The sequence below is a fragment of the Bubalus bubalis genome, chromosome 9, assembly GCF_019923935.1.
Source record: "Bubalus bubalis isolate 160015118507 breed Murrah chromosome 9, NDDB_SH_1, whole genome shotgun sequence".
NCBI classification, from domain to species: Eukaryota; Metazoa; Chordata; class Mammalia; order Artiodactyla; family Bovidae; genus Bubalus; species Bubalus bubalis.
The window spans coordinates 50376507-50401135 of NC_059165.1; the positions used below are offsets into that span (position 1 = coordinate 50376507).

Genomic DNA, 24629 nt, shown 5'->3' on the forward strand with positions numbered 1-24629 from the left:
AGGGATCAGCTTCATACTTCACCCCTGAGGGAGGTAAGAAGCCAATGGGTGGCCAAGGTTTCACTCCAGGAGTCTCTGGCTCTGAGCTCCCAGGAGGCCCAGGCCCAGTTACAGACCAGGCTCTCTGGTGTAGAGCCAAAGAACCAGGAGCCTCTGGCCCTACCCTGCCATTTTTGAAGGAGAGAGAACAGGCCAGAGTGGGAACTTTAAGTGCACAAGTCACACAGCAGGCAATCACAAATGCAAAAGCTCCTCCCTTCACTCCAGCCCCCACCCCTGTAAATCACACCCCCCCTCCACTTGCTGCCCCCACAGCCAGTGGGATCCCACACCCACCCCAGGGAAAGGAGATGAGGGCAGCAGCTCTCAGAGCAGGAGAGGAGGGTGTTGCGCTGCCTGTCATGGCCTGCCTGTCTCCACCTCATCTCTCCCTCTGGCTACGGGCTGCTGCTGCTGCCAAGTCGCTTCAGTCGTGTCCGACTCTGTGCGACCCCAGAGACGGCAGCCCACCAGGCTCCCCCGTCTCTGGGATTCTCCAGGCAAGAACACTGGAGTGGGTTGCCATTTCCTTCTCCAATGCATAAAAGTGAAAAAATAAAGTGAAATCGCTCAGTTGTGTCTGACTCCTAGCAACCCCATGGACTGCAGCCCACCAGGCCCCTCTGTCCATGGGATTTTCCAGGCAAGAGTACTGGAGTGGGTTGCCATTGCCTTCTCCGCTGGCTACGGACAAGAGCTTCTGATAAACCTTGCTGGGCGACCTTTGCCTCCTTGGAAAGCTAATCACAAGGAAACTGCCCATGCTTGCATTCTATGTTTCTCCAAAAGCCTTCATGCTCTCTGTCCAGAGAGGCTTGGGCCGCTCCTCAACCCCTTTCCAGCCTGTCCTGGTAGCCTCCACACATAGGGAGGCCTTTCTCCTCTCCGCCACGCTGGATGGGGTCACGGTCCACCAGAGAAGGTGGAGTAGGGAGAACAGGCAGTGAATGAGCCTCGGGATTCGCCTCTCGTGGCCCTCCTGCAGTCTCCTCCCAGTGCAGCAGCAACAGCCTAGTTCCCCTCTACAGATATCCAGCCATTCACATCAGCCCCCAATCAAAACCCCACCTCTGCTGTGTGAAGCCCAAGTTTACACAAGCCCTGCCCTCAGGCCTTCTGACACCTCCCTGACCTCATCTCTGTGGCTCTCCCTTAACCTCCCTTTCCCTCCTCTCAACCTCTCACTGCCAGCTTCTCAGGGAGAAGGCCTTCCAGGACCATTCTCTTGGCAAATGCAGATCGCCCTTCATTCCTCACCCCTCTCCCTGCTAACATACGGGCTGGGCTTCTTTGATGGCTCAGTGGTAAAGAATCTGCCTGCAACGCAGGAAATGAGGGGTTGATTCCTGGATGGGGAAGATCCCCTGGAGGAGGAAATGGCAACCCACTCTGGTATTCTTGCCTGGAAAATTTCATGGACAAAGGAGCCTGGTGGGCTACAGTCCATGGGGTCTCAAAGATTCAGACACGACCGAGCGTGAATGCAACATACTGGTTATTTGACTTATAATTTGCACTGGCTATTTTACTCATAATTGTAAAGTGACAATCATCTCAGCCCCAGCTATAATGACCGCAACATGAGAGCAGATGTCCTGTTACCACTATATCCTTGGAACGCAGTCCCGTGCTCGACCCACAGCAGGCCCTCCATGAATGCCGTTGAGCAAGGGGATGCAGAAATTAATTAAGAGAACACCATATGCTATTTTGCCCTCCCAGGCAGGGGAAGTTCCCTCCCGGTTATGGAAATCCTGAAAAATGCCAGATGTGGACTTTTGTAAGAGAGAAGGGGGCCAAGCTGTGGGTCAGGATCTTAGCTGATAAAACCAACGAGTGCAATCATTCACTCCCCAACCCCATCCAAACACACTTTTATATATATATATTTTTTACAGAGCCCTTAATCCGCCCCTTTGGTCCCAGTTGTCACTCTTGACTGAATTATCTCCAGTTTTTTCTTTTTTTTCCCGCATCTTTTTAATCATGGGTTCCATAAAAGGTACAGATCTGAAGCCTGCAGCTTGGTGAAATTTTACATGTACACCCACCTGGGTGACCACCACGCAATTCAAGATCTGAGCCGTCTCTCCCTCCACACGAGGTGTCCCTGCGGGCCCCCACCCTCCTGACAATAGAATACAGCATGGCACTTTTGTGTCCAGCTTCTGCTCAGCATTGTATCTGTGAGGATTTCCTACATTCTCCTGTGTTACAGAAGTCTTTTTAATTATTATTATCGCTGTTTATATTCCTCTTCATGTCTTCTTGAGTGTGGATTACATGTTTTTGTTGTTTTGTTGTTTTTTGGCCACACTGTACTTCATGCCATGTCTTAGTTCCCTGCCCAGATTGAACCCCTGCCCCCTACAGTGGAGGCTCAGATTTCTAACCACTGGACTGCCAGGGAATTCCCTTGAGCATAGATTTTAAGATCTGGACCAAGTCTTTCATTAGCCTCACAAAGGACATGTGGAGCCCCCCACACTGGCTCAGCCCTCTGGTCTGTGGCTTTTCGTGGACACACAAGCTTGAGAGAGACTCAGTTGCTCTGCTCCAGACTTGGGGACATCATCACAGACCATGGGAGGTGGACCAGTGTTGTGCGAAAGGGCTTGGGCCTTGGAATCAGGTCTGGGTTCAAATCGCTAATCGTCACTTCTCGGCATTGTGACCTTGGGTGAGTCCCTAAACCTTTGTTTCTTTTCTTTTCTTTCTCTCTCTCTCTTTTTTAAATATTTGTTTATTTATGTACTTGGCTGCGCCAGATCCTAGTTGCAGCACTGAGGATCTTCAGTCTTCGTTAAGGCATGCGGATCTTTAGTTGCAGCATGCGAACTCTTAGTTGCAGCTTGTGGGATCCAGTTTCCTGACCAGGGATTGAACCAGGGCCCCCCTGCCTTCGGAGCACAGAGTCCTAGCCATTGGACCTGCAGGGAAGTCTCCCTTTATTTCTTCTATTCAACTGTAAAATGGAAATATAATTCCACGGCTGACTGTGGCACTGCTGTGAAGATTAAAGACAATGACGGTGAGTCGTGCTCAGGGCGTGGTAGACGCTTGATAAGTGCTAGTTGTTTTTATTACTGCTCACACCACCTGACGCTCGTCCAGAACTGTCTACCAGGATCTTTGCCCCACAGGCCAAACCGTAGCACTTTCCTGGCCCTCTCTCCTCAGCCCTGCTGGGCTACCTGCTCAGGCTTCAAGTTTCCCAACTTTCAAAGTACTTTTATAAATAGGGACAGGGAAGCAACCGGAAACCAGAAGGAACAGGAGGAAGGACACATATACATTTACAAGCACCATAATGAAAGCTTTATATCCTCACTGGCTTAGATTCATTATCAGGTCTTTCTGGCAGGACTTTGAACTTGAGCTCCGCAAAGTGCTGAGTGAAGAGGTAGCTTAAGTGCAGGAGGCAGGTAGCAATCTGAGATTCAATCTGCCCCCCACCCCTCTAGGGAGACGCCTGGGCTGCTCCCACCCACCCAGGAGGGGCTGTTGCCTCCCAGCTAGAGAGCTGTGGTCCCCACCTCCATGGCCACACACGGAGGGGGCTGGGCACGTTATGGGATTCCCAAAGTCACCCCACGATTCAGCTCCTGGGGCTCCCGGCCTGTCCACAACACACTGACATGGCACACACTGTGGCTGTGTCGGGGGTGCCTTGGGAGTGCTTAGTCACGCCACCTACCATCCGAGACGACTTAGGAACCATCCCGAAGGATTGATAGCAGTGGTGGTTCTGAACAGTATCTGAGATGGGCCGCAACTGACAGTCCCTCAGTCATAGATTAAGTGGGACTATGCGTGTCTTCAGAACCCTTGCTGTCTTTGCTGGTGAGGTCGGGGACATGGGCGAGCACTGAGCCCCTCCACCCTCAAGGTCCTCCTTGCAGTGAGATTCTGGAGCCACGCTCCCGGAGAACGCTTGCGCTGTCCCTGTGGCAGTTGCCCCACAAGACACACTGCAGCACGCTGGCAGCCGCTGCACAGCAAATAACAATATGATAATAATGAACATTTGTTGAGTGAGTGATGAATCTGCAGCAGGCGCTTCGTGCCTTGGCGCATTTAATCCACTCTGCGATTCTGTGAGGTGGTACTCTGGGTTGAATTGTGTCTCCCCTAAAAGATGTTGAATTCGTAACCCTCCGGTACCTGGCAATGTGACCTATTTGGAAACAGGGTCACTGTGGATGATGAAGTTAAGATGAGATCATAGGCTGGGCCCTCATCCAGTTCAACCAGCATCCTCATAAAAAGGGGAAATTTGGACACAAAGACTCACACACAGGGAGGTCATGTGGAGACGAAAGCAGAGATGGTGTGATGAGTCTAAAAACTAAGAAATGCCAAAGACTCTCAGCAAACCCCCAAGAGCTAAGAGAGAGGTCTGGATCCAATTCTCCTGCATAACCCTCAGAAGAAACCAACCGTGCTGACACCTTGATTTCAGACTCCTGGCCTCCAGATATACACCTCTGTTATTCAAACCTCCCAGTGTGTGGCACTTGGTTACAATAACCCTAACAAATTATCACAGTACAGACTGAGGCTTGCCCCTCATGGGGCTTTAGAGAGTTGGGATGATAGAGGATCTGAGGTGGGGCCAGCAGAGCTCCCGAGGGGCTGTCTGTGCCCTGCCAGCTGGGCAGGTGTCCCCCTCTCCCTGCCAGTGGGGGTCCACTCTTAGGAAGTTTCACACCCAATCCTGGTGGCTTCTCTCTGTTCCCTCGCATTCTTAAGGCCTAAAGACTGAAGTCAGTGACTGGGGAAGGGAGCTGCTAACACAGTCCAGAGGCTGCAGTAGGGAAAGGGAAGGGCCTCACACCCACAGCGGGAGGGTCTGGCTTGAGGATGGGGGAGCTACCACAATACCCTTTCCTTTTTACTCTTTTACTCTTCAAGATCCTAAATGGACCTCTGGTGTAGGCGAAGACCCTGACAAGGCCACGGAGTGGAACAGCAAGGGCGCAGCCACAAAAGGAAAGTGTTGCCATGTCTAGAGGATGCAGTGAAGAGGGAGTAGGTGTGCCTGAGTCCAAACTGTGTTTTCTTCACTTATTGGCTAGGGGAAGTTGGTCTGATTTGGCCTCAGTTTCCCCATCTATAAAATGGAAATAATAATGTTATAGCCTTACCTTATAAAATAGTGGCAATTAAAAAAAACCCTCACTTAGACTCTCCTGGTGGTCCAGTGGCTAAGACCCCATGCTCACAATACAGGGGGCATGGATTCCTGGTTGGGGAACTAAGATCCCACATCCTATGCAGAACTGCCAAAAAAAAAAAAAAAGCAAAAAAACCTCACTTAGCACAGCCCATGGACATACTAAAGACACAGTGTTATTGATTGTTCTAATGATTGTTACAGGGATGACCCTGAACCAATCCTGAAAATAAATATAGTGTGGAGGGAGCAAGGTCTCCTGTGTCCTGTATAGAGAGGCAGAGCATGGGGCACCAGCTGCCAGGCCTGGGTTCATGCCTAACTTAGTCCCAGCTCCTTGGGTGATTTTGAGTGAGGTTGAGGGAGGCTGGGAGGGCCAGATTTTAGCTCTTGCAGCCTCTGAATTAGGCTGGAAGAAGGAAGGGGTCCCCATCAATTCTCAGGTGTACATCCTTAGTGCCAGGGCTGTGCTAGCACCCGGGGCTCTAAACAGCTACTTGGCTGTCGCTTGTCTTCCTCAGGGTGCCAGAAAGAGCAGGGTGTTCCGGGAGTCATCATTTCTGGGTTTGACGTGTTCCCCAGATGGGGTGTGCTGGGAGGGGCAGATGATCTGGGCTCTGGTCTTGGCTCATTCTGGACTGGCATTGGAAGACTTGGGCCTCTATCTGCCTGCACGTAAACCAACTGATGGTTCCTTTTGGTGATGAAATTTTGGATGTTCTTCCGTACCTCAAATGACAGTAGGCACTCACTGAGTGACTCCTAAGTGCCAGGGGCAAAGGTTCCCACACACTTTATCCGTTTACTCATAGCTCTAGGTAGTTGCCATTACTCTCCCACTTTGCAGATGAGGAAATGGGTCTCTGAGAGGCAGGTAGCTTCCCTGAGGTCCCGCAGCTAGTAACTGGCAGAGACGGAACTTTCGCTTTCGTAGCTTTCTTCCAGAACTTGTTCACCGCTCCAGCCCTCTGTTCTCCATCCTCACTCACCACGTGTCACTGGGGCCACTCCCCTGAGCACATTCACCAGAAGTGCCTCCTTTTTGACTAATTTTTAAAGATGGCATTAAGAATAAGGTGGGGGGACGTGGTGCCACAGCCGTGACTCATTATGGAGAGAAGGCAGTCAAGGGACGGTGCTGTTTTAATACGCGTACTGCCTCACCAGGTGTGGGCACCACTCCCTTCCTGCCCTCCCCCACCCCCCCTCCACCCTGACCTGAGCACCAGCCACAACCCTGCCTGGCCTGGGAAAAGTCCCAGCCCTGGCTATAATTCGGGCCCTCTTGTGACCAGGGTAAACCCACCGCTCCCGTTTCCTAGGACCAGGCCTTCCCTGAACCCTGGGGTCTCAAAGCTCCTCACCTGCTGCCTGATGCTGTATGCTTACCTGCCACCAGGCTCCTCTGACACCCTCTGAGGCCTTCATGTGTGGGCTTTCTGGAACGGTCTGCCTAGCCTGGAGACATGTCTGGTGTTCAGACCCCTGGACTCCCTGTTTGGAGTCCAGCCCTGCATCAAGCAGTCTCTCTACAGCAGGGTTCCCACAGTAGGTTTCATAGTGGGTCCAATCTTGTTCTACAGCACCCAGTCCAGATCCACCCTGTCAGCCTGCTCTGTATGCTTGGCTCACATTTTGATGTGTTGAGAATGCTATGAAATGTTTGAATGGACCAGCACTCCCTGGGCTGGCCTCATGTTACACTCTTTCCATGGCACTTCCTGGAGCCACCGCCACAAGAGTATATGTGTGGGCATCCTGGCTGGTCACTCAGGACTCCAAAACGACCGAGAAGAGAAGCCATGCCCTGGGCTGATCGGATCTGCCTGGTTTCTATGATGACGAAGCAGGTGGCTCTGGAGCGTGTGAGCACCCAGCAGAGCGTGGCTCTGGGAAAGCCTCTCTGGTCCTCACGGGAATGTAAACACAGTGACACAGCAGCCCAGAGGCCGGCACAGATCGGAGCTCTGGCCAAAGGGTGCTAGAATCCGCAGTTTGGTTTCAGGCTCTGGTGTCTTCAGCCCTCGACATGAGAGAAGCTCAGAGAAAACTCTGGAGGAAAAGACCTGAGATTTTTCCTCTAAGGATATTAAACACACACATAACAAATCGAACGCTGCAAGTGAAAATGTGTTTTCTGAATTATTTGCCACAATTTAAAAATGTTTCACATGGAATCTGGATTTTTGTCTTCTGTTGAAAAATTGGAAACTCTGGCAACATTGGGACTGGGCTCTTGTGTGGAAAAATTAGCAGGAGCCATTAAGGAAAAATTAGCTTGTGTGGAAAAATTATCAGTAATTAGACTCTCTCCCCTGGGGCACCCTGACCACTGGTTTCAGGCCCCTCCCAGGCTGGGTATTCTGCAAATTAGCACTCTGGTTTAGCTCTTCATGCAGGATCTTTTTAACCGTGACCCATTCTCCTTCTATCCAGTCCTCTTCCCTCTTTCTGTTATCTGCATTCTTCCACAGGTAGGTGAATTTCTTTTATTTAAGTCCCATGTAGTCCAGCTGTCTAAATAAGTCCAGTAATTTGAGGAAGCCCTGTGTACCCTTCCTGCTCTTATTCATGCCCAGACCACATGAATATATTGAGGCTCTGGGAAGTCCTGATATTTCCCAAAGCATAATGGCTCCCATCCGACATAGTGGGTGTCTCCCCAGACAGGGAGTGGGTGCCTCCTCAGACAGTCCCTGTGCCTTTGGGGCAGCTCCCTCCACCCACCGCACCCCTGCTTGGTGAATGCTTTGGCATCTTCTCAAAGGCCTGGGCAGGTCTCCCTAAGCTGGCTGAGGAGCACCTGTTGATGTGGGGGATGTTGCCTGTTTGACTCACAGAGAGACAGAGACAAAATGAGAGCAAGTGATGAAGAACTTCAAACCCAGAGCCAGTGAGTCAGCATCTCACCCTCAGCCTTTTCCTTGATCTGGACAGCCCCTCACGAGCCGGACTGATGCCAGTATCCTAAGAGTTATCAGTAATTAGACTCCCTCCCCTGGGGCGCCCTGACCACTGGTTTCAGGCCCCTCCCAGGCTGGGTGTTCTGCTTAGGTGGGAGCGCCAACTCAGACACAAGCCGTGCCAGTGCCCAAAGCAACTCTAGAGATCTTCCCATCCTATCTAGTTCTTTCATGTCAGCTAGAATCGCTTGGCAATGGCTTCCTGGAGAAAACTGTTGATTCTGAGTTTGATTCAGCACTCAGCTCAGTGAATAGATACCTGCAATCCACTGGTATCATCTGCCATGGTGGGAAAAGAAAGCGTGGTAGGTTTGCCCCAGATTAACATCCTGGCTCTGTGGGTCAGTTCAGGGGTCTTTCCTGGGGTTGGGGGCAGCTAGTGAGGGGGAGCTGGGTTCAACCGTTAATAAGGAAGCCAAGGCATGAAGGAGACAATTGTGGGCACAACCATCTGGTAGCACATTGTCCAAGCCAGCCTCAGCCTGCCTGCCACTCCCACAGTCTCCTTCAGCAGCAGTCATGTTGGTGTCACGTGATGCCTCCCCCCACCTCTCTGGGTGCAGCTGACTGGACCGTGGGTGGGGACCCAGTCTACAGTCTGATTCACCAGCCTTTGAGGTAGCTTGGTAGGAATGGTAGGAAATTAACTGCACAATTCTTTTTGGGGAACAGGAATTGAAGGCAAAGATAACAGTTGACTGCAAGACCCAAAGCTGATCAACAGACAGAAGTGCAGAGAGAAGAGAGAAGCTGCGTGAGGTTAGTGATATACCCTAGAGTGACAACCTCCCAATTCCTGCAGCTGACACACCAGTTATGGCAGTAACCATGGGTGAGGGTGTGGGAGGGCAAAAGCCATGCTTGCTGGTTTATCAATAATCAGGGCCCTATAGGGCTTCCCTGGTGGTCCAGTGGATAAGAATCTGCCTGCTAATGCAGGGGACACGGGTTTAATCCTGGGTGCGGGAAGATCCCACATGCCACGGAGCAACAAAGCCCGTGCACCACAACTATTGAGTCTGTGCTCTAGAGCCTGCAGACCACAACTACTGAAGCCTGTGCACCTAAAGCCTGTGCTCCACAAGAGAAGACACCACCATGAGCCTGTGTACCGCAATGAAGAGCAGCCCCTGCTTGACACAACTAGAGAAAACCCATGCACAGCAACAAAGACCCAGCACAGCAAGCAAGAAAGAAAATAATCAGGTTCCTCCAACCCACTGAATCTGTTTCTGACCAAAGGGGTTTTTCTTTCTGAGAGGGGTGGCTTGTCAGGGTGGGCTCCAGAGGGCAGATCATGAGTGGGTTGATTAGAGTGACAGCCCACTTCCATTAGAACTCGTGCCAGACACATTCCTGGGCCACTGTGGGCAGAGCACACTCTCTGTGCACCACCTCTCACTCCCAGGGTCTAGTAAATCTCTCTTGGGGGTGGGGAATTGGGCCTTAAGAGAACATGTGTGAACTCATCAGAGGCTGCAGCCTGGGTCTGCTGCTAAGCTGCTAAGTCACTTCAGTCGTGTCCGACTGTGTGCGACCCCATAGATGGCAGCCCACCAGGCTCCCTCGTCCCTGGGAGTCTCCAGACAAGAACACTGGAGTGGGTTGCCATTTCCTTCTCCAATGCATGAAAGTGAAAAGTGAAAATGAAGTTGCTCAGTAGTGTCCGACCCTCAGCGACCCCATGGACTGCAGCCATCTAGGCTCCTCCATCCATGGGATTTTCCAGGCAAGAGTACTGGAGTGGGGTGCCATTGCCTTCTCTGGCAGCCTGGCTCTAGCCTTTCATTATTTCAATAAATATTGAAGATGAGCAGATAAGAGGCTGGGCTTATCAGCCACATTCCCTGGATAAACCACTTACCAACAATAAGACTTTGGCTAATTCATGTAAACTACCGGTGCCTCAGTTTTCTCAGCTGTAAAAGGGGGGCAGTGAGGGCCCCTGACAGGGATCCTGTGAGGGATTAAAGTAGGATGGGCACACAGTAGGGCTATTTAGTGTTAGGCCCTGTGCCGGGTGCTGAGGGTACCAAGTGGATTTGGCTCCTGCCCCCACAGAGCATAGAGTCTAGAATTCAGTGGCTGCTGGGGACTCCTGCCCACTTCTGACCTCCATGCTGTGGGGAAACTGGTCTTTTCTGGGCCTGGTATCAGCCAGCCCTGGTGAGGCTGATATCATGCCCACATGTCTAGTACTGCTCTGCCCTCCCACCCAGCCTAGCTGGCAGGTGCTGGCAGACCCCGTGCTGGCAGAGTCCATGCTCAAGAAGAGGGAGGCATTCAGGGTTAGGGATAGGGTTTAGGGTTAGGGTTAGGAAGAAGAAGCACTAACATCACCAGGAGCCACGTGGGGGTGGGAGTCCTTCTCCTGAGTGACCACTGTGTAGTAGATACATGCATATAGACATCCCTGTAGGCATTTCGTAGGGCTGTGATAACAAATTACCACAAACTGGTGACTTGAAATAACAGGAATTTGTTTTCTCACAACTCCCAAGGCCAGAAGTCCAAAATCCAGGTATCAGGTGGGCCATGCTCTTTCCAAAGGCTTCTGGGAGAAGTCTTCCTCTCCTCTTCCAATCTGGTAGCTTCTGGCACTCTCTGGCTTGTGGCCGTAGGACTCCAATCTCGGCTCTGTCTTCACACAGCTTTCTTTCTGTGGGCATTTGTGTTTCGTCTCTGCGTCCAAATCCCCCATAAGGACAGCAGTCACAATAGATTTAGGGCAACCCTACTGCACTATGCCCTCTTGATCACATCTGCCAGGACTCTATTTTCAAGTAAGGTCAAATTCACAGCTTCCCGTGGATGTAAATTTTAAGGGGACACTATTCAACCCAGTACAATCCCTTAGCTATCACCTATCAGAATGCATTCAGTATTATTTCCCCCATTCTACAGATGAGAAAACTAAGGCACACACCAGCCCAGGGCCGTACGGCAAACCCAGGTCCCTGACCTACAAAAGACCTCTGAGTCTGCAATGGCGACCAGATGCTAGGTTGCTAGAGGAGAGACTGGAGCTACACTTATGAGGAAGAAGGAAGCAACAACAGGAAATTCTTAGGGCAACGTCCAAGGCTGCTTATCAGCCCAGGGACTGGACTTCAGCCTCCCAGCCCTCTTCCCTTCTCTTTCCAGGCCCAGGACCCTCAGCCCTTCCCAGGAGCAGGCAGGAAGCAGCTTAGCCTGATACTCTGCTAAGATCTGGGCTGTGCTGATCTGGCATGAATAAGCCAGCAGCAGCTCAGGAGGCAAAGCTGGAAGGAATGTTTATCTGGGGCCAACAGAAGGGAGAAGGCTGGAGCCCACAGCCAGAGCCGCTTGCCTGGGAAGGGCCCCTATCTCGTGTGTGTGTGTGTGTGTGTGTGTGTGTTGACCAAAGGCCCTGTTGCCTGTGCTGGGGCCCTGCCAAAGCTTGGACAGCTGCTGATTCTGATCACAGCAGTGTGCTCATCAGGGAAGGGCCCTTAGAGAGATCTCAGTGCAGGGGTATCAAATAAATGACAGGTCTACCATCAGAGGAGATAGTTGGATGGCATCACCGAATCAATGGACATGAATTTGAGTAAACTGCAGGAGATAGTGAAAGATAGGGAAGCCTGGGGTGCTGCAGTCCAAGGGGTGGCAAAAAGTCAGACACAACTGAGTGACTGAACAACAACCATCAGATTTCCTTCCTCTGAATCCTCCTCAACACAGTGCCACATCCAGAGCTATTATCTACCAACTGGATCTGACAGAAGGGTTAATAGCTGCCCTGTGGTTCCAATCCCAGACCCAGGAGTCTGAGCCTCAGTGATTCCTCTCCAGGGGATTGAAGAGCCTCCACCAGATCCTACAGCTTGGAGAGAGAAGTGGGCCAGTTCTCCCGATCCAGACCCCAGGCTCTTTTTCCTGACATCAGACTTATTACATAGGGTGACACCCAAGCCTTCCCGTCTTCCCACTCCCTGTGAATCATTGCTGGTTGCTGCCAAGAACCAGGTTTCACAGCTGCTGTGCTTGTAGCCCTGGCACTGGCTTCTGAGGACAGCTGCTGCTGCTGCAGGACGCACCCTGCCCCCAGGACAGCTGGTCTGTGTGCCGGGAAAGCACAGAGTGGTGCTGAGGTACAGGTAACAGTCTGCCCAGTCCAGAGAGTTCAAGGAGGAAATTCTGTGCAGAAGAATCAGCATGTGTAAAAGGGTCTGACAGAGCTGAAGGGAGAAGGGGGGTGGGCGGTGGGTAGAGGAGGACCTAGAGGTAGCAGCCAGAGTCTTGGCTTTAATGACATGACTCCATTGTCCACGGGACCTGGGTTCTGGTCTTGGCTTAGCTACCACCTTGCTGCGGCTCTTGGAGCAAGCCCCTGCCCTTCTGGGCCTTAGTTTCCCCATCTGTACAGTAAGAGGGGGCTTTTTTCTTCACCGCTGGCTCAGTGGTAAAGAATCTGCCTGCTCTACAAGAACTCCAGGAGATGTGGGTTTGATCCCTGGATTGGGAAGATCCCTCGGAGAAAGGAATGGCAACCCACTCTAGTATTCTTGCCTGGAGAATCCCATGGACAGAGGAGCCTGGCTGGTTACAGCCCATGGGGTTGCAAAGTCAGACACGACTGAGGCGACTGAGCACATGTACATAAGCACAGTAAGAGACAGGATCCAATGCTTCTATAGCCATTCCTGACTTGTCAGCGGCCACCAGTGCCCTCCTCACTGTCCTGGCTGGGAGCTGGCCCAGTGGTCCCTGGGCTTCTGCAGGAGCAGGATGGGGAGAGGGACACGATGTTCTTCCCATCTTTGTGCCCTGGGGCAGGAGGCAGCTTGGCACAGGGTACCAGTCACCATACACGTCTCTGACCCTGATGAGTCACACACCTTCTCCGGGCCCTTTCCTCCAAAGGACAACAGACCACTGGACCCAAGGCCCTGGCAGCTGGTGGGGTGGTTGGAGCCGGGGGATGCCTGCGTGGCCAAGGAATGTGTTTACTTCCCCCCATGCTGAGAGGAAACCCAGCAAGGCCCCTGCTGGATTCCTTCCCAGCCTGAACAGCAGGACTTTCCGCCTCCTCCCCAGGCCGGCCACGTGGTTCTAGGCAGCACTTCCCACCAGCCACTTTTCAGGACTATCCCGCATCACTTTATCCTTCCACAAATAGAAAACTGGGCCAGTCGGGGCCACCCACTGGTTTTTGGTCCTTGCCCTGGAACCAGGACCCTGCTCTCCCCTAGCTGTGTGTCTAACCACTGTGGAGCCCTCACAGGTGCCTTGCCCTCTCTGGCCTCAGTTTCCCCTTTCTCTTATGCAGGGGTAGGACGAGGTAAGCTCTGAGGGCCCCTTCAGGCCCAGGAGTCAGGGGAAAGTCCTGGGGAGGCTGATTTGGGGGCTGTGAGCCCAAGCTGCCATTCATTCACCAAAATCTCAGCACGGAATGCGCCACGTTCCGTTCTAGGTGCCGACAAACCAGCAGCAAGCAAGACAGATGCAATCCCCGGCACCATCGACAGAGATAGGCATTGACCAGACACTTAAGTGTGTTGAGAAGGAGAAGACTCCATATGAATAAACTATCAGAGTGGTGAGAGATGGCGGGTGGTGGTCAGGGAAGTCTTTGTCCTGGAGGTGACATTGAAGCTGAGATGCAGGGGAAGAGATGGTGCCCGTGTCATCAAGAAAGGGGCAGAAGAGAGCATTCCAGGCTGCTGGACTCGTCTGTCTGAAGGAGTGAGGAGGAAAGACTCGGTAGGGGACATGCAGACCAAGGCGCTAACTTCACCATTAGAGCCCCTGGGACCCTAGAAAGGACCCTTAACCTCCCCTAGGCTCATTGTCATCATCTTAAATTAGCCAAAATATCTGACTTGCAAGATACTCACGAGGAGTTAATTACATAGCTTATTCCAGGGCCTTATGAAGAATAAGTACTCAATAAATGGCAGCAAAGTATCTAGTTATGACCTGTGTATATATGATTTATAGCTATTGTCTGGTTATATTTTGTAATCCACTCTTCTGTTTTTCTTTCTTCCTTTGTTCCTAACTTTGCACTTTCATGCTACATTTTACATATTTCTTTAAATTTCTATAATGGGAACATTATTATTATTACTAATAGTAGTACCAATAATAGTAACAAAATGAGAATGTGGGAGAAAGTACGTAAGCTGCTATGCAAATAGGAGGAATTCTTATCACATATTCCAAATGTCTCAAACTTCACTGATACGTAATACACTGCATCACAGAATCAAAAGCTGCTTGCAAACCCGAAGCCTCACCCAAGTGCGGGGAAGCTGCGGACACTGGGTCTCTTTTCTCATGGGGCGCTGGGAGATGGCATGAGGGATACACTGAACACAGCAGATCCTGCGAGGAAAGGAGGGAGTCAGAAATAGAAGCTCTGGGCCCTGTGAGCACTGTCAGCGGGACTCTGGTTGACCCTCCTGAGGGAGAAAATTGGCTGTATGCAGATTGAATGAATGAAGATGAGGAAGAATTTTCTAACACATTCCTAACAATTCAATTCCAAAGATGAAATGACTTTGAGAGGTAGTAATTGTGTAAGCTGTCCTAACCCTTTAAGGAATGGATTCAAGCCTTGGATGGAAAGATGGTATTTTTGAGGGGCGGTGGATGAAATGGAAAATTTGGAAGACATAATGCCATCAGTTAGGAATTGATTCGACTATAGGAAACAAGTTCAGCACAATGGCTTCCCAATATGGATGCTTATTTCTTTCTCTCATAAAAGTATAAAGTAAAAAATATAAAGATGGGAAGTCCAGAGCAGTGGTGGCTCTCCTAGCTAGTTCACGTCCACCTTCCCTCTGGTGCAGCGCTCACCCTAGTGTTACAAACAGGTGGCCATCATACCCACACTCCAGGAAGCAAGACTGAAGAGACAGAGAGCTGAACAGACAAAGAAGGAAAAACAAAGGAAGACTCAAAAGCTGCCACGTCTTATTGGCCAGAACTTAGTCACACGGCATACCTAGTGGCAAAGGGCCTGGGAAATGAAATGTGGTCTTTATTTTAGGTAGCCATTAGCATAAGCGTGTGTCCTCAGTCATGGCCGATTGTGCGACCCTAGGGACTGTAGCCCATCTGGCTCCTTTGTCCACGGAATTTTCCACTCCAAGAATACTGGAGTGGATTGCCATTTCCTCCTCCAGACTGGTATCTCTTGCGTCTCCTGCTTTGGCAGGCAGACCACTGAGCCACCTGGGAAGTGTTAAGTGTTAAGTCGCTTCAGTCGTGTCTGACTCTTTGCCACCCTATGGACTGTAGCCCACCAGGTTTCTCTGCCCATGGAGATTCTCCAGGCAAGAATACTGGAGTGACATTGTTAACACTAGCAAGCGGGTACTCTTTCTGCCCCCTTCTGATGCCTATGTCAGAAGCTTTCTCTATCTCCTTTATACTTTAATACAACTTTATTACACACACACACAAAAAAAAGAATACTGGAGTGAATTGCCATGCCCTTCTCCAGGGGATCTTCCTGACCCACGGATCAAACCTGTGTCTCTAAGGTGAAGCCCCTTAGGTAGCCGTGGTTCTAGCTAATAAATCCTTTAGAAGAAGGAGGGAATCAAGGTTGAGGAGCAATCAGCTTGTTTCTGATATCCTTCAGTTCCAAAAGCCCATAAGCTTGTGATTCTTGACCTTGTATCACTGTAACTAAGGTCCAAACCCTTACTTTTGCCCCAAAGTGGATATCTGAATGGAATAGGACGGGCTAAGACTGCTAAGGGAAGGCAGGAAGGATCACAGAAAAGCTGTATCCGAGAGGGAGCTGCCTCTCTCTTTTTCATGCTGAGTGCGGACTCGATATTTGGATCCTCTCACCAGGAACCCATGAGCTCAGCAACCTACAAAATTGCCTTTCCTTGAGGTAATGAAACGTTCTGTAGTTTGTTGTGGTCCATGTGCACGTTGGAAAAGAATTTCCAGAGATGAGGCAGAACGAGAGGAGAATAAAGTTTATTAGAGTGGGAGACGCTGTTAGAACAGCGTGCTGGCTCAAGGGAGAGCGGAACCATTTTGCAGGCTAGCAGCCAATTTTCATAGTCTCAAGACAGAGAAAATTGCTACCGGAATGGTGGCATAAGGATGACCAGAAGATGGGCATCCTAACCAGGTGACTAGTTAGGATGCTATAGGGTAGATAATAGGGTGGGTATTTTACCTCATATTGGGTCAGGAAACTGGCCAGTTTTAATTCAGAGGCTCATGGCAACAGTTGCTGTGGGGCTCGGTCGGTTCCAGAGATTTTTATCACATGACCTTCGTACAGAGCTTCCACACCTGTGACCTTGGTATATGGCTCCACATTGTTGGCTTTCACAGGTGGGCGATTTACAAAACACACACTTGAAGGATGTTTCCAGGTCTGTGCCAAAATGGGGGTGAAGCTGCGGTCCACTATGTCAGGAAACAGCACTGAATTTCACTGCTTGTGAAGGGATCCAGTCTGGAATTTAGAATCAGGGAAATGCTTATCTCTAGCTGGGCTCTCATGATTTTCTTTCTCTGTAACACATCAGATAACATAGTGGCCCTCCGTTGTGTGTGCTGGCTTAGCATGATGACTGCCCTTCCTTTGGTAGCGTCACCAGCTTTTATTCGGGGAACACCCCATTCCAACTCTCCACCGCAGCTTCCAGTGCATGTGGTTCTGCTGGGGCTGGTTCTACCTCCTCTTCTCCTCCGGGGGAGGGCACGACGTGCAGGCCTGGCTAATTGAAGTCACAGTGATTGCTTCCTGAATTGGATTATGATTCACTCTGGGATGTTTACATGACACCCTTGAGACTTTTGCTGATATTATTGAAGAGTGGGAGAAGTACATGCTTCCCACTGGGGGTGTTAGGCTGATAAGATGCAAATCTGAAGTTGCTGGTGGCCATCTTTGCACTTTGTAGAAAGAGTTTGCTTGAGAAAGAGGGAATGAGGCAACACAGAAGACGGCAGCAACACATTCCTGAGGACGTGAGTTGAGCCTCTGAGGCCAGCCCATCCCTGAACTGCCCAGTATTTCCCTAAATTTCCCTATATATGAGTCAATATAGTCTCTCTCTCTCTTTTTTTGCTTAAGCCAGTTTGAACTCATTCCCATCACTCACAAATGAAATAGTCCTCAGTTATATACTAACCAAACTACAGTTCTGCCTGAAAGTAGAGATACGAGTTTTGTGATTAAGAATGCTAAGGTACCAAAGATGCTAGATTTACCTGCTGCTCAGTTTCTTTCTTTTTTTTTTTTGCTCAGTTTCTTTCATAGGAAATGTGTTGGGAGCTAATGAATATGCCAACTGTGGCAGAGTGCCTGCAAAAGTGATTGCCAGTGATTCCTCTCATCCCTATGCATGGCTGCCACTCTTCCCATTGGGTAGTGAAATCCATTTTCCTCCTCTTAAACCACGAATCTTGGTTTGTTTTATGAGTTGCTTTGACCCATAAAATGTGATTTCAGGGATGCTGTGATAGTTCCAGGCTTAGGTCTTAAGAGGACTGGCGGCTTTGGCTTTTGCTCTCTTACAACCTGAGCTGCTATATAAAGAAGTCTGGCTAATCTGCTAGAGAGATCATGTGAGAGAGCAGGTCTAGGCAGCCCCAGATGTTCTAGGCACCACAGTGGAGACACTAAGCACGTGAGGGGAGCCATCTTGGACATTTAGCCCCAGGCAAGCAGAGCAGAGAACAGGAAGTGTGGTACATTCCTGATGACATTACTTGAGCCTCTGGATTTAGCCATGCCTGAAGGCAGTCAGTCCAGTTGGATGCAGCTGAATGCAGTAGCTGAAACTCCAATACTTTGGCCACCTGATGCAAAGAACTGACTCATTGGAAAAGACCCTGATGCTGGGAAAGATTGAAGGCAGGAGGAGAAGGGGACGACAGAGGATGAGATGGTCGGATGGCATCACTGACTCAATGGATATGAGTTTGAGCAAGCTCCAGGAGTTGGTGATGGAGAGAGGCCTGGCGTGCTGCAGTCCATGGGGTTGCAAAGAGTCGGACATGACTGAGCGACTGAACTGAATTGAATGCAGTAGACTGAGTAGTCCCAACACCAAATAGAGACCAAATAGAGCCCAGATGAATCCACCCAAACCTAAGGATCACAAGAAAGAGCAAATTGCTGCCCTTTTTTTTTTTTTTTTTGACAAGAAGCATTCGGGAACTTAGTTCCCTGACCAGGGATCAAATCCGTGCCCCCTGCTGTGTAACTGTCAAGTCCTAACCACTGGACCACCAGGAGACTCCCTCAAATTGCTGCTTTGAGTCATTAAGTTTTGAGTCGGTTTGCTACACAGCGATAGCTGACTGAAATGCCCACTTGAGCAACTTCAAAATATCAGGATGTGTTATGGGTGTTTTGTTTGAATGGGGGCCTTTTTGAGAGATGGTGGTGGGAAAGGTCAAGACTACGGGTCAGATCAATGGAGCTTGAGAATTGAAACTCTAGGACGATAAGGAGAGGAACTCTGCTTTTCAGTGGCTAGGAACTCAACTGGTGGGAGAGAGAGGCCAAGGTGAAGGTTTCAGCTCAAGAGGCTGACTGGCGGTGGATGGGAAGGCGAGTGCAGAGGGATGGTCATGAGACCATGAGGCTGATCCTGGGGCTCTGAAATCACAGATCACTGGGTCCTTACAAGGTTAGAAGGCCCAGGTCTGGAGAAACAAGGGTTACGCTTAAAAAAAATTTTTTTTTGGTATTGTTTTATTTTTTAAATAGCATCCACCATCCAACACACACTACTGTTTTTTTTTTAAATTTTTGTATTGTTTTATTTTTTAATTATGAGTTACGCTTTTAATGCTTCTACCCTCTTGTGTTTCTTTTTTCATTATCCTGTTTTATTTAGGATTTAACCTTCTAAATCATCTCAAATCCCTTTTGAAAGTGGGTGGGAGGCAATGGCTCACAGTCTTCTGAGAGCTGGGATTAACCCTGGAACCCAACATGAGGGACCAGAGCTGGCAGACAGCCCCCTGACTCCACTGGCTCTTCTTGAGAAAGGCCTTCAGGTGTGTGAATGTGTGAGTGTGAGTGAGTGTGTATGGGTACAAGTTGTGTGTGTGAGTACTTGTGAGAGTTGGGTGAAAAAAATGGGTGTGTGCTTGTATGTGCTTGAGAGTATGAATGTATGTGAGTTATGCGTGTACACAACTGTGAGTATGAAGAAAGTTGGGTGAAACTGGATGTGCATTCCTGTGTGTAAGCGTGTTTGTGTGAACGTGTGTAAGTGTGATCATGAAATGTGTGTGTTGGTGCGATATGAATGTGTTTGTGTGTATCAGTTGGGTGTGTTTTGGGTGGAAATGCGTGTTAGTGTGAGTGTGTTGAGAGCATGCTGATGGGAGAACAGAAGTGTATGTATGTATGTGTGTGGGTTAAGTCCATCCCCCATCATAGCATCAGCGTGATATTCAGAAAACCTAGTTTTCTGGATTGGTTCACAGACAAAGAAAGTGCTGGGTGTGAGCTGCTTCTAGGACCAGCCCCCTACCCGACCCTGTGATCCTTCCTCGACAGATTGTCCCGGCAGCTTCCCCGCCCCCATCCCCAACCCCCGGCCCCCCCGCCCTTCCTCTGCCCTTGTGGCCTCCTTCCGCACGCTGATCACAGCTGGGCATCCCCACCTCGCCCCTGCACCACCCCGCCCCAGCCCCAAGGCTGCTCTGCCCCTCCGGGGGTAGGAGAGTGATGAGGGGTGGGCCACCCCGGGGCCAAGATCCAAGAGAATGCCGCTGCGCCAGAGGCCCTTGTGAAACTTTCCTGACAGCAGTGAGGCTGAAAATCCCCAGGCCTCCGCCTTTGTGGACTGACGAGGTCACGGCTCCCTTGCGCTGGGATCCCGCTCTCTGCCGCCCTCTTCCGGGCGTCCGTCGCCGGCGGGCGCAGAGGGGAGCCGGCCTCGTACCGCACCCCACCCGCTTCGCTGGGCTCAGGGGGATGCTTTCCAAGGCCTAGGATCCGAGTTTATTGTCTCTTGGATGCTTATTGCAGGTCTGACACTCTCTGGATGCCAGGAAGAGAAAATGAATGTATACATTGGCTCGCTGCTCGAAGGGGAAACTGAGGCCCAGGTGGGGGAACCCAGAGAGCTGGTTGCTCATACAGAATGCAGACTATCAAGTGCCCAAGGCTTGCCCTCCGGTAGCTTCATGGATACGGGGAGGCGGGCGAGTCCAGGCCTTTTCCTACTCAGCATGAACCTTTCTCAGTTCACTGGTCTGGGCTGCCCTACTAATTGGAGCAACTGGGCCAGACTGGGGAAGTGGGCGGTGAGGAGCAGAACGCAGCCTGCCTCTTCCGGGCGCCCAGGCCAGTCCTACAGCGACTTTGCTGAGCTGGCGGCCCACGCCCGGGTGCACAATGATGCTGACACCGACACACCCGGGAGCCTGAGGGTATGTGTGTGTGTGTGTGTTGGGGGAGGGGGAACCTAGGCGCGTCCACCCCACCCACTGCCTCTGCTATAGAGTCATTATCCCTCCGGGTAGAGGGAAACACCGAGAGGGGGTAGAGGGAAACACCGAGAGGACAAGTTGCCAATGGCCACTCCAGGTGTCCAAGCCTCTCCCACCAGACCCAGGAGCTCCCCAGGAGGGCTCGTTTGCTCTCACGGGCTGCCCTGGGCGTGTCCCTCCAGTGAGACAGGGCCACCTGGTTCCCAGCCTTGGGCTCCCAGAGATAGCCCACTCTCTTCTTTACTAGTTACTCAGTGCAGAAAAGGGGGAAGCACAGAGAAGCAGAAAGAAAGCAAAATCACCTGAGGCACCAACCAGTGATCAGCCCCACTCCCCAAATAGGCCCATTCACTCTGCTGTTGCCTGAGTCTAAATGGATTCCTCCCCGTCCACCTTCTCCAGGACTGAACCTCTCCTTCCTGACCTCTCTGGGCAGCCTCACCCAGTCCACCAGCCACTGTCACTTGAACCCAGATTGTCCCCACCTCAAGGATAGGCCTCTGTGGCCTCCCTCCTGTTCTGTCCCTTCCCCCATTATGCCTGCCTCCATGATGGCCCAGGGGCCCTGTGGGGCAGTAGGGTCTAAGATCTCATTTCTAAGTGAGATGACTGGGTCAGCCACTCTCCTGCTGTGAAACCTGCCCTGGGTCCCAGGCAGACAAGAGAAGTTCTCAGATAGATTAGCCTGGCCTTCAAGGCTCCACCAATCCTGCCTAACGCCACCCCAGCCATTATTCCTTCCCTCTATAGGAATGGTTAGTTTCCTTTTGCGCTGGCTTCCCCTGATGTTTTGTGATCTAAGTGAGCAGGAGCTGCATCCACTTTATTTCTATGTCCCCAGTGCTTAGCTGAGGGCCTGGCAAGATTGTGGCCTCTCAGTAAATGTTCACCGGAAGGAACGTAACTGGTTGGGGTTAGTAATAATAAGAAGCTTTTAGTCAGCATGTATTATGTCCAGGCATTGTGCTGTATGCATTACAAGAATTGCTCGTTGTCCTTAGAACTACTTTCTAAGATGATGGTATTATTTTCTTTACTTATTTATATTTTGGCTGCACAGCTTGTGGGATCGTAGTTCCCCCACCAGGATTTGAACCCAGGCCCTTGACAGTGACAGCACAGAGTCCTAACCACTGGACTACCAGGGAATTCCCCAAGGTGATACTATTATAATATCCATTTTCCAGATGAGAGAACTGAGGCCGAGAGAGACTAAGTGATTTGATCAAAGTTATATTCAGGATTCCACCCAAGCCCATGACCTGCTGTCCTAGACTGTTGGGTTTGTCTGCTCCTGCCTTGTAAGCACATTGGCTTCCTACTCCCTTTTCCCACACTCCTTCGTCTGGGCCCAAAGGCTCTTCCATTCTGCCTTCTCTTCAGGCTCAGCCCCAGGGCCTCAGCAGTGCAGGGTAAGGCTCTGAGGGATGGTTCTGTAGCGTACAGGAACGCCTCTGTCAGAGGTCTCAACAAGATCCAACAGGTCAATTTTAGGTCCTGAAACAAGTTTCCGACATGAGCTTGAACTGATGCAGCACTGGAGAGATCTGGCCTGGGAATCTCAGTCCAGGCGCAATTCCAGACTCTATGTGACTCTGGGCAATGAGTTCAGCCACGCTGGGCCTCAGCTTCCACATCTGTACAATGGGCATGAGAATATCCACTTCACAGTGTCTGGGAAGATGATCTGTGAGCTGGCACGGGAAGGCACTTCATAAACTACAAAACTGCTAATGGAGGATGAGGGGATAGTGTTGCCTTGTGGGACTGGGATTGGCAGTGGCCTAGTTTAGAGGCTGGAAGAAGGGAGAGGCAGGCCAGATGCTGCCCAGACACAGGTTTTTCTGGTTAGGATGTGCACAGGGGGTGGAGGGAGAAGTAAAAAAGGGGCTGGTGAAGGTGGCAGGGCCTCTGTCAGGAGCTGCTGGGGATCCCAGAAGAGATGCTGAGTCACTCCCCTCTCCACTTTCCTTCTCTTTTTAAAGTCTTAATTGCCTTTTTCTGCTTACAAAAGCAGTGTATGCCTGTTGTATAAAGTTCAAACAACACCAAACTAATAAAGGTAGTTTCCTGTTCATGCTCCCCAGCTGTAAATGCTGTTGACATTTTGGTGTATGTTCTTCCAGATTTTTCTTTTGATAAATAAATAGATAGGAATTTCTATATTAATACAAAATCATTTTCCTAGAAGATAATTCAAAGCAGGGCAGAACTAGAGATTGTGTAGTCCTTCTCATACCCTTCTCAGAATCAGTCACTATTAACAGCTCTGTAGGTATCTCCTTGAACTTTGTATGAGCATTTATATCCATAAGAGGGCATGAATGAGGAGAGGCAGTAATGATTATAGACACAACAGCCAAGACTGCCAGGGTACAAGTCCCAGTCCTAACAGTTACCAGCTGGGTGACCATGGGAAAGGCATCTAACCTCTCTGAGCTTCATTGTCTTTCTCTGTAAAGTGAGAATAATGATAGCACCTTCTTCAAAGTGTGATGGAGAGAATTAAATGAAATAAAGCATGCAGTACTCAGCATAATACCTCAGTGAAGATTACTATTGCTGTAGACACACCTAAAGAGAGTCATTTTCTCTCCTAGGAAATTAGGATCATACCATGCATACTGCCCTGTTTGGTTTGGAGGCAGAATTATGTGGAAAGATTAGTCACAGGGATCCTGAAATTTACACTGAAGACAAGAAGTCTTGCATTTAGAGTCAAAGCATTTGTTGCATAAATGTAGGATGGAAGAAACCTAGATTTCTCAAGCTGAGTCACAACTACCTCTGTGATGTGGCTGTGATGTGGGCTTGCATCAGATGTTGAGCTTTCCAAACAAAGGAGGTGATGGGTTTTCTGTAGCCTGGGCTTGTTGTCCACCTGAGGCTTCTGATCCCTTGAAGGTTTTTGCAGGCCTTGCCACATACATCCAGCTTCCTTCATGGTAACTTCTGCTTTAAATGTCTACAACTTCTCCCTCTCAATCTCACCTCCTTGGAGCCTCCTTGTCTTCTTATCTTCCCAGACTCAGGGAAGGTACCAAAATCAGACCCAGGAATGGTGGGGGCATGCTTTATGAGGGTCCCTCCATCCTGCAATAGCAAGGAGAGATAAGAAAGCCTTTCTCAGTGATCAGTGCAAAGAAATAGAGAAAAACAATAAAACGGGAAAGACTAGAGATCTCTTCAAGAAAATCAGAGATACCAAGGGAACATTTCATGCAAATATGGGCACAATAAAGGACAGAAATGGTATGGACCTAATAGAAGGAGCACATATTAAGAAGAGGTGGCAACAATACACAGAACTGTACAAAAAAGATCTTCAAGACCCAGATAATCACGATGGTGTGATCACTTACCTAGAGCCAGACATCCTGGAATGTGAAGTCAAGAGGGCCTAAGGAAGCATCACTAGGAACAAAGCTAGTGGAAGTGATGGAGTTCCAGCAGAGCTATTTCAAATCCTGAAAGATGATGCTGTGAAAGTGCTGCACTCAATATGCCAGCAGATTTGGAAAACTCAGCAGTGGCCACAGGACTGGAAAAGGTCAGTTTTCATTCCAATCCCAAAGAAAGGGAATGCCAAAAAATGCTCAAACTACTGCACAATTGCACTCATCTCACACGCTAGTAAAGTAATGCTCAAAATTCTCCAAGCCAGGCTTCAACAATACATGAACCATGAAATACCAGATGTTCAAGCTGGATTTAGAAAAGGCAGAGGAACCAGAGATCAAATTCCCAACATCCGTTTGATCATCAAAAAAGCAAGAGAGTTCCAGAAAAACATCTACTTCTGCTTTATTGACTATTCCAAAGCCTTTGCCTGTGTGGATCCCAACACACTGTGGAAAATTCTGAAAGAGATGGGAATACCAGACCACCTGACCTGCCTCCTGAGAAATCTATATGCAGGTCAAGAAGCAACAGTTAGAACTGGACATGGAACAACAGACTAGCTCCAAATCGGGAAAGGAGTACAT

General features: G+C 50.0%; 1 protein-coding gene and 1 long non-coding RNA gene across 2 annotated transcripts in view; both read left to right on the forward strand.

Moving 5' to 3' along the window:
- The first annotated feature begins 612 nt into the window (after positions 1-612).
- On the forward strand, positions 613-9253 carry LOC123335042. The gene is made up of 3 exons (XR_006553306.2): positions 613-8483; positions 8851-8937; positions 9209-9253. It is a non-coding gene; the product is annotated as an uncharacterized LOC123335042 (long non-coding RNA).
- An 11314-nt stretch (positions 9254-20567) lies between these two features.
- The window catches only part of IL17B (interleukin 17B), a 52824-nt gene continuing 48762 nt past the window's right edge, over positions 20568-24629 (forward strand). The window contains exon 1 of the mRNA XM_044947480.2: positions 20568-20583. The gene's annotated coding sequence lies outside the window, so the exon portion shown is untranslated. The remainder of the gene's footprint in view (positions 20584-24629) is intronic.